At 39.7% G+C, this 6,086-nt stretch overlaps 1 long non-coding RNA gene across 1 annotated transcript; it reads right to left on the bottom strand.

Moving 5' to 3' along the window:
- Window positions 1-1,153: 1,153 nt before the first annotated feature.
- Window positions 1,154-3,061, bottom strand: LOC119779373. The gene is made up of 4 exons (XR_005280215.1): window positions 2,997-3,061; window positions 2,413-2,594; window positions 2,188-2,307; window positions 1,154-1,421 (listed from the first exon to the last, which is right to left on the bottom strand). It is a non-coding gene; the product is annotated as an uncharacterized LOC119779373 (long non-coding RNA).
- Between the last annotated feature and the right edge of the window lie 3,025 nt (window positions 3,062-6,086).

Raw genomic sequence — 6,086 nt, 5'->3', positions numbered from 1 at the left:
GCCATAGGTGTGTTTTGCATCCATACCCAAAAGCAAGAGGTCTCAAACGATCAGATCCTTTTCAGTGTTTATTTGCAAGTAGTGAAACTTGAGAACACAGTGCAGCGCAGAACAGAGCAGTGCAGTTTGAATGCTTGTAGGTAAATGGTTACAAATAAAAAATGAACGCGATGAAAATGCAGTGCAATTACTTACAATAACATAGTATGTATTTATACAAAATGTTCAATCCTATTAATAAGTCGGTCTTAATGAAACATCAATGGAGAAATGGAAAGTGGAGATATTGCAAATTATTATTATACAAATTGTAGTTATAGTAAACATTAACAGTTAAACACTGTTAGTGCAAATTCTTATATAAGTATTTATAATAATATGCATTACTTAAATTGTATAAATAAAGGCTGCGATGCAATATGTCATGATATACAATAATATAATCTATAATTGTATAATATAACAACGTGCAATAATATGCAAATATAACAATACAATGTAATAATACAAAATACTATGCTTTTTATAAAAAATGTCTATGTATAAAAAAAATTCCAAAGTAATAAAAAATACGTATTTATGAAACATCAATTACAAACATAAAAATTGGAGGTAGATCAAATTAAGTAATAACAGATATCAATAACATTTGAAGTAGTGCAAATTATTACCGGTACTATAGTACACATTAAAAAACAATGTTAGTGCAATGTCTTATATAATTACTTTTAACAATATGCATTTCTTAAATTGTATAAATAAAGGCTGCGATGCAATATGTCATGATATACAATAATATAATCTATAATTGTATTGTAATATAACGACGTGCAATAATATGCAGCTGCAATGTCTTTCACTGTCTCACAGTGCTGGAGAAGGACAGCTGGTGGAGCATTTTCAAACTTTGGGTCGCGCAGACGGTCTTGCAGGGGTTTTGGGATCACAGCTGGCTGGACAGGAGCAGCATAGTTGTGAAAGTAGGGCTTCACTGTGGACATACAAACTGACCTATGGTTCTGAAGAACAGGGAACATTGACGATAAGTCGTCCAATGTGGCTTGGGCAGTGCGTCTGCTGGCCCGTGTCCGTAGGCCAGGCATGGGAATGTTGTCACCGATGACTCTGTCCAGAGCAATCCTCTGCACTTTGGATGAAGTGAAGTCCATCTTGTGGGCGACTTCACCGCTGACTTTGTTGATACCTGCTGGTATTTTCCAATAAGCTGGCACATCTGTCACAGTCTTTTTCCCACGGATGCGGACTGCTGCCTCAATCTTAAACAGCAGAGCCCCAACATGTGTACATGCCTCTGCAATTCCAGCCATGCATGTACAGTGTGCACAGCAAACCTGCCCATCGTCAGCAATGATGACCCATGGCTTCAGGGGAGTCTCATTAATGCGCTGAGAGTGCAAGACCTGAGGAGAAAAAAAATAGACATAAATTATGCAGGTAAGGACACCATTATATTTCATTCTATGCTGGAAAGCAAACGTTAACCTCAACCCCTCATGCATGTGTATACATATCATATAAATCACAGTTATACAACAGTAAAGTATAACAACCACGCTGTTATATTGTTATATCACTTAAAAGAAAAAGAAATGAAATGAGCACAGGACATTTAAACCTGCATAATACCTCTGACTGAATGATTTAAGCTCAAAGTTACCCGTTACAGTGTTTTATGAGGTCAGATTTAATAACCCGCAGTCAATACTGCACTCATTTTTCTAAATAGTTCACTTTGAAAGACTCTGATTCAAACTAGGAGTTAACTTGAATGGCCACAGCACTGCACTATTGTTTATTTTTTTATATTTTGCGGATCTTTGACTATTTAATCTATTCCTTAAAATTTTATTAATAACAATGTTCAATAAATGATTTTCAACAAAATACAGATGTAACACCTATCCAGTTTCTGAATGATGGTAAAAAAATCTTGTTTCTACCAGCAGCTGGGGGAGACTAGATTAGAAGATGGTTCAGAAAACCTGTTAGGACACATTTTTTTTCTAACACTAAGTATCAAACAAATGCTGATTTCTATTTCAGCAAATTATTCTTAAATTTTTTTTTTATATTTTGAATAATGTTTTGATGAAGATTTGAGATTCCTTTCACTGAATGAATGGTCACAAAGCTAGTGTTAAGCTTGAAGTCTCTGGCCAAGCTCACGTTTCAGGGTCCTGTTCTCCTCCAGCAGCCGGTTGATTTCAGCACGCCGGCGCTGACAGAAGTCACATTCTGTCAGCGGTGTCTGCTCAGCTCCATCCTCAGCTGGTGCTGGTGTCTCCACTATGGATAAAATAAGGACATCTTTTAGCTAAATGTGCATCATGCAGCTGAAAAAGCCACAAAAGCAACATACGGTGTTGAATCTGCTGGCTCTGTAAGGCTTACCGGGCGGAACAAGGTCATCAATAGCTGTCTCATCCTCGCAGGTGTACTGTCAGTCCTTTGCCGTTTTCTCTTTTCCTGTCTCTCATAGCGTGCAGTCTGTGTGGCCTTTATCTCAGTGTGGCCCAAGTGTAGTGATGGTGCCCAATCCGGATGCGAGGTGTACATTTCATTTGCTGGTTTTCCTGGTGACACAATTTAAAATTATTATCCACAGCAGCAGTGTTGAACACATATAGAACCATAATGTTATCAATGATCCTCAATATACACATTATTAAATTGTATTATATGATTACATTACATTACAAGACGGCTGGTAAGCGCTAGGATCAGCAAAATTTATAAGTGGTGCTATGACAGCTGTCAACCTCAGGGTTTTTTTTGAAAATGGAGAGGGATGTCCCTGTCCTTGTAGGAACTGGCAGTGTGTTCTACCAAAGAGGATAAAATGCTATATCAACCAACGAGGATGAAAATGCTATATCAACAGTCTCTGGGCGCGCGTTCATGCTTGTATGTGGTGCCACGGATGAAGGAAGGAAACACTGTAGGCTATAAAATAAAACCGTGCATCTTTAACTTACCAGAATGAAAATGCAGGGAACACACTCGCATTGACATCAGGATACTGTGGAAAGTTCTGTTCTGTCGTCTTACAGCCGCGATCCAAGCTAGCCGACGACTCTTTGTTATCTGTGAAACTTGGTCTCCGTGTTTGCGCCTCCAGGCAGGACAGCGGTGGAAAGTTATCCCATTTTGTAGGTTTTTCCCTCGGCGATCATGTGATGCGCTGTTACAGCCCACAATACAGCAACGGTTTACCATGGTTGAAATCAAGTTACGGTGAAATTAAACGAAATAAAACACGACTGAGAGGGAGAACACAGGCAATAGTCTAAGGAAGCCGTAAAGTGCGCCGTCAACATGGTCACGACGACCAAGCCCTATTGCGAGGTAACGCAAAAGGTTTTGCGAGGGAACGCAAAAGTTTTTGCGAGGGAACGCAAAAGTATTGCGAGGTAACGCAAAAGGTTTTGCGAGGGAACGCAAAAGTATTGCGAGGTAACGCAAAAGTATTGCGAGGGAACGCAAAAGTATTGCGAGGGAACGCAAAAGTATTGCGAGGGAACGCAAAAGAAAAAAAAATCCCCATGTCCCCTAGGGGGCTCCGTAGTTTTGGGAAAATATGAGGAAAAAATAAATACAGAAAAAAAAAAATTTTTTTTTAAATCGCAAAATAATTATAGGGTGGCTAATGCCAAAGAAAGGGTGACTGAAGCCACCCTTAAATAGGTCTAACGACGCTTATGACTTAACCCCTACTATTTTTATTTCCATAAATTTCTGTTAACATGTTTATCATCATAAATCTGTATGCCTGTGATTTGTATGAAGGAACATCATTATCTAGTACCTGAAACCCTTTATTCAAAAGGTTGTCTCCTGTTGCTTTTTTGCTAAGTATTTATATAAAACCCTAATTGAGAAAAAGAAGGATATTTAAAAGGCAGCCTAAGGGAGAAAAGAACACCCTCAGAAGAAAAATTAATAATATATAAAACAACATTTGCAAGTTATAAGAGACTCTGCCATGCTTCCGGCCCCGCGGCCGACTCCAGAACGTCTGCCATGCCTCCGGCCCTGCGGCCAGCCTCCTAAGACTCTGCCTCGTCTCCGGCCCCGCGGCCGGCCTCCAGAGCGTCTGCTTCGCCTCCGGCGAGTCTGAGTCTCTGCCTCTGCCCATGCCTGGAATCTGCCTGCCAGCCCTCAGTCTCAGCCTCAGACCTCAGTCCTCTGCCTGTCGACCAGCCTCTGGACTCACAAGGTTCCCTTCCCCCCTGCAGATCCGAATCCCTTCTCTCAGCCTGAAACCTGCCTGCCTGCACTCAGTCTCAGTCTATGCCTCTGCCCTCAGCCCTCAGCCCTCTGCCTGCCGATAAGCCTCTGGACTCACAGGGTTCCCCCACCTGCTGATCAGTTCCACCTCTAGCAGTGGAGATCCAGCCGTGACCAGTCTGACCACCCCAGTTCCTATTCACATTTTATTTACACTGTTTGTCAATAAACCTTTGAACTTTCTCCTAACCTCCGTGTGTTTCTGCATATGGGTTAGACATAAAAATCCCATCATGACACATCTATTATATCTAAGAAAACCCAGGTGATTGCATCGGGCAGACTTAACAGGATTTGTTCCTTCTGGATGATCATGTGCTGTAGAAACAGTAGACTTTTGCTTGCATGTGTAATTGACTTTGCAGCAATCTCACTCTGAGCATGGATGCAGTGACAGTAAAGAGAAAAAAACTACCTTTTAATAAGAAGAAACTACCACCAGAAACTGGCTCGATTTGGGCGGCCGCCTGATTTGGGAAAGACAGAAGCAGACATACAAGAGGAACATAGAAGAACTAATATATAAATGCTTTCTATATTAGAAAGGGTCATGGTAAACTAGCTTCCTAGGTGGAAATAATCATTTAAGCCGGCATGCTATAAGCTGTTTTTATGTCAAAAAAGATTAATTGAAGTGTAAACAGTAGTCACAGTAAAAACTTAGCTCATAGCTATGTCTAGGGAAGAAATATCATCATATAATTGGTGTCACAGCTAAAAAGAGCACCAGAAAAAATAAGCTACTATGACAAGAGAGGGCATAAAGTCAGAAGTTGAACTAACAAATACTGGAAATTGAATAATAGAACTAGAATGAAGCAGAATTATGAAAAGTGGTCTCTACATACTCCAGCAGTGTAAGCCTATAGCAGCCTAACTATAGAGATAACTCAGGATAACGTGAGCCATTCTTAATTATAAGATTTTATAAACAGTGAAAGTTTTAATCCCAGTCTTAAAAGTAGGAAGAGTGCCTGCCTCATAGACTGAAACTGTTAGTTGGTTCCGCTGGAGAGGAGCCTTATAACTAAAGATCTGCTTCCAATTCTTCTTTAGGAATTCTAGGAACCACTAGTAAATCTGCAGATTGAGAGCAAAGTGTTTCTGTTAGGATTCGGAACATAAGGAACAATCAGACTTAAGATGTCCAGACAACTCATGGTTTCCGTATCAACAAATTCTCCCACCTGAGCTGTTTAACACTGTAGAGCTGCCATGATTCTCTTGGCTGCTTCACTCTTTGATGGCCATCTCTTAGTAAGTTTGTAACTGAGCCATATTCTGTGTCTATTCAAAGCTTTGGACATTTTCTAGAACTCAACTGTGCTCTAAATTTCTTCACAACCTTCTCCCCACCCTGTCTGCTATGTTCCTTGATCGTCAGTATACCTCTCTTACAAAAACTCTTAGGTCTTAACAGAATTGATCAACTTTTAGTATGTTGGAGTACCATATGCCCCCATAATTAAGTAAAGCTGTCCAAACCAATCTGATAAGATATCTCCCATCCCCTATTTACTCACACATTACATGTAACCACATTTTTTAGACAGCTAATTTTACTTTAACAAGCCACACTCAGACCTGATTATTATAGAATCATGATACTAGTTAAAAATTACCTGTTTTCTTCCACATGGAGAAATCTGAAATATAAAAAAAAAATAACCATGCCAATAAAAAAAGAGAGGAAAAATAAAGTAATGGATATATATCAGTTTAGATAGTTTTACCAACAAATATCTAATGATTTGGGAGCCTGACACCACAGTGAGTAC

The sequence above is a fragment of the Cyprinodon tularosa genome, unplaced genomic scaffold (assembly GCF_016077235.1).
Source record: "Cyprinodon tularosa strain WSP-4 unplaced genomic scaffold, ASM1607723v1 ctg146, whole genome shotgun sequence".
Taxonomy (NCBI): Eukaryota; Metazoa; Chordata; class Actinopteri; order Cyprinodontiformes; family Cyprinodontidae; genus Cyprinodon; species Cyprinodon tularosa.
The sequence above is the reverse complement of the archived record's forward strand: the minus strand, read 5'-3'. Positions and strand labels throughout refer to the sequence as shown.